Source organism: Buceros rhinoceros, unplaced genomic scaffold (assembly GCF_000710305.1).
Source record: "Buceros rhinoceros silvestris isolate BGI_N320 unplaced genomic scaffold, ASM71030v1 scaffold23005, whole genome shotgun sequence".
NCBI classification, from domain to species: domain Eukaryota; kingdom Metazoa; phylum Chordata; class Aves; order Bucerotiformes; family Bucerotidae; genus Buceros; species Buceros rhinoceros.
In genome coordinates this window covers 7572-10867 of record NW_010411447.1, presented here as the reverse complement: position 1 = coordinate 10867, position 3296 = coordinate 7572, and the positions used below count along the sequence as shown (strand labels likewise).

At 58.4% G+C, this 3296-nt stretch overlaps 1 protein-coding gene across 1 annotated transcript in view; it reads right to left on the bottom strand.

Annotated features, from left to right (window-relative positions):
• Positions 1-3296, bottom strand: part of LOC104493366 (steroidogenic factor 1-like) — a 5272-nt gene that overhangs the window by 832 nt on the left and 1144 nt on the right.

The following is a 3296-nucleotide window of genomic DNA, read 5'->3' as shown; positions in this document are numbered from 1 at the left end:
GCGCCCCCTGCCACTAAAGCCACAGGGAGAACTCAGGCCGGTGGGTTGGGGCTTCTCCAGGACCCCTCAGGCAGCTACAGCTACACGCAGCGATGGCATCTCGGTGCCTGCCTGTGGGAGACCTCGCTGCCAGCCCCGGCACTGAGCCCATGTGGATTCAACCGATGCTCCGTACGGCACGGAGAGGCCCAGCAGCGCTGCGCTCGGTAAGGGCGCTGCCAGCTCTGCCGCCCTCCTCCAGCAGCTGCTGGGGCACAGACAAATTCCAGCCCGTGTTGGCAGCCCAGACTCATCCTGCCCACACCAGGGAACAGGGAAATCCGAGCACGGCTCCTGGCCAAGGCAGCTGGGAGCTTGGGGTTTGTTTCTGGTTTTCACCCCAAAGAAGCAGGGAGCCAAACGGGGCTGCACCCGAGGGCTGAGCAGCTTTCGGGAGGGCGAAGCGTGGTGCTGGTGATGGAGGCAGATCCTGTGGGAACCAGAGGCACAGCCGGGGGGTCTGCAAGGCCCCCGGGGAGGCACAGCCTCCAGCCGTGCCCACGGCCGGGCTGCGAGGCCGGGCACTGTGTGGCACAGGGTCGTGCCAAGGTGTGCTTTATCAGATCACCCTTCCCCTTTCACTCCTGCAGCACATTTGCTCCTATTGTGGCGTCTCCCTTCCAACCGGGTTGTTGTTATGAAATCTCTTTATCTGCATAAGGTTATTGTGCATGTCATTAAAAAAAGAGAAGTTTTATTGATAAATGTCAAATCTATCCCCTGAGTTGGCTCAACAATAGCTAGTTCTACTCGATGAACTCACCTGGTTCTCTGAAAGACCCTATTCACTCTTTAATTGAATATTTGAATAATCTTTTCATTCCTGCAAGGAATAAAGAATGTTGTCCAAATAACATTGACTCACTTCATTTAGAGACACTGCAGCAGTTGCAAAGACTGTCCTGTGACAAAGCCTCCCATCACACATACAGATATGCCGGGGATTATTTCTATGCCCTCAAGTGTTCTTCCTATTCACAGCTCCTTTTGTTTGGGAGAAGCTGCTGATAAATTGCAAACGCTTAAGGGAATGTGGGCTATAAAAGCCTCTCTTCCTCCCCTCCCCGTGAGTAGCTGCTTCATGAATGTAAGTCATGAAATCGAATGATAGGTCAATCCATTAAGGCTCTATTAAGCCCTTCTGTAGAACAAAGCTAACCTGTGCCGTCCTCATAAATATTGCTATTTTGAGAAGCCCTAATTTTAATTAAATCTCTTTACCTGCTCAGGAGAGAAATCTATTTAGAACTCAAATGGCAGCTCTTGTGAGCGGGGCTTGGCTTTGACTGTGCTGTGGCAGAGTGGTAAATGTGGAAATTCTCTTGTTAAAGGCAATTACCTCCCGCACATAATACACAAGCCCATCCTCTACAGCTGAGCCTGCGAAGGGCAAATTACTCCAAGAGAGCTCTGTAATACGGAGAGAAAAAGTTGGATTTGGGGCAAAATGATGCATGGGAAAATCCAGCTATTTGATTCCATGCCCTTGCTGAAAGCCGCTGCGCCGGGGAAGGGGAACCGCAGCCGGGATCGGCACAGTGGCCGTGGCCCCTGGGCTGGCTGCACTCTGGGAGGACGCTGCTCCTGCTCGCCGTGCCACGTGGTGCCAGGGGACAGCGGGGGGACATGGGGCAATGCCGGGGGCCTGGCCCTCCTGGTGCTGAGCCCATGGGGCAGCTGCCGGGGGAGGTCCCGGCTCAGGCCACGAGCCCCACTGGCTCTGTTATTGCCCAGCCTGGGCACTGTTTGTGCCACTCCTTATCACTGCTCGGACGGCAAATTATCGCGCCTGATTTCTCTGGATTTCAAAACAGCTCTAGAGGAAAAAGCTGCGGGAGGAGGTGCTGCAGGTGCAGGACGGGATGACAGCGCAGCTCCTGCACCCCAAGATGCCCACCCTGCCCTCAGCTGCCGGACCTGCCTGCTGATGGGGACAGGTCCACAGCAAACCCCAGTCAAAACGGTGGATCCTCCAGACCGTACTGGCCCTGATCCCAGCCCCTGGGATGGGGGAGTGGATTCACAGTGCCTGCAGCATGTAGGTGCTCCCACTTAACCCATTAACCCTGTGCTCCTGGAGCAGGCTGGTTCCTCAGCGACGGTGACTTACACTGATGCAAACTCTCTCTCAAGCACCAACTACCAAAACCTGGGACACAGCGTCCGTACGGCGCAGACTGCGGCTCACAGCCGCTGCGCTTGGCTGTGAGGCACAGAGCTGCCTGTGAGAGCCCTCCTGGCTGAGACCCCATGGATGCAGAAGCACAAGAGCAGCCTGAAGCTTGGGGACAGAGTCAGGGATGGGTTGGGGTGGGGATGGAGACAGGGCTGCCCCAAGCTGGACTCCCTGTCCTGGCTCAGCACCAGCACCCGGCCGCTGCGAGGACACAAGCACAAGTTTCCCTGGGGAAATACCTGTTTCTGCCCCATCCGGGCACGTGCAATTAGCAGCAGCCGCAGAGTTGCGGGAAGTACAGCAGCAGTGGCAGAGGTGCGAGCTGGGAGCACGGTGGCCAGCTGAGCCCCTCACAGGCCCCACCACCCTCCTCATGCTGGGAGGTGAGATCTCCCACTGGGAAGGGTCCGAGGGAAAGGTGTCAGCACCAGTAATAAAGGCATCTGGGCACCCTGGGGTGCCCATGGCGCTCAGCACCCCCCACAGCCGCACCACCCCACCGAGGGCTGAGATCGCTCTGGTGGGACTTCGTCAGGCATCCCCACCCAGGGCGATGTCTGCGGGGAAAAGAGGCACATCCCTGCCCGTGGTGGATGGGGAGATGCTCCCTGTGGGGGTGGCAGCACAGCCAGGGTGGCAGAGGGACGGGAGCAGGGTGGGAGCAGGGCGGGAGCAGGGCAGGAGCAGGCAGAGCTGCTGTGCAGCCCCAGGGATGTTGCAGGCTCCAGCAGCAGCACCCACAGCTCTCCGTATTTTGTCTAGGTGAGGTGGAACCGTGTGAACCCGCCGCCTCGGCCCGACCGCAGGCTCCGCGTTGAGCTTAATCAGGCGCTACCCACAGCCCCTGCCCACCGTGGCGGCACGGGCCCTCTGACGCAAATCCCGGGAGATAGGGCTGTCCCCGGCTGCCGCCTCTGTCAACACGCCTGTTTTGCTATGGCCATATCAGCCGGTTGTTTCCCTTCCCGGTGTGACGGGAGAGTGACCAAAACAGGCTGCGCTCGGCCAACGGGGCAGCAACGTCCCCCGCGGCTGGAGGCAGAGCCCGGCCCCGCAATTGGAAACGGTTCAAACCCCCCGG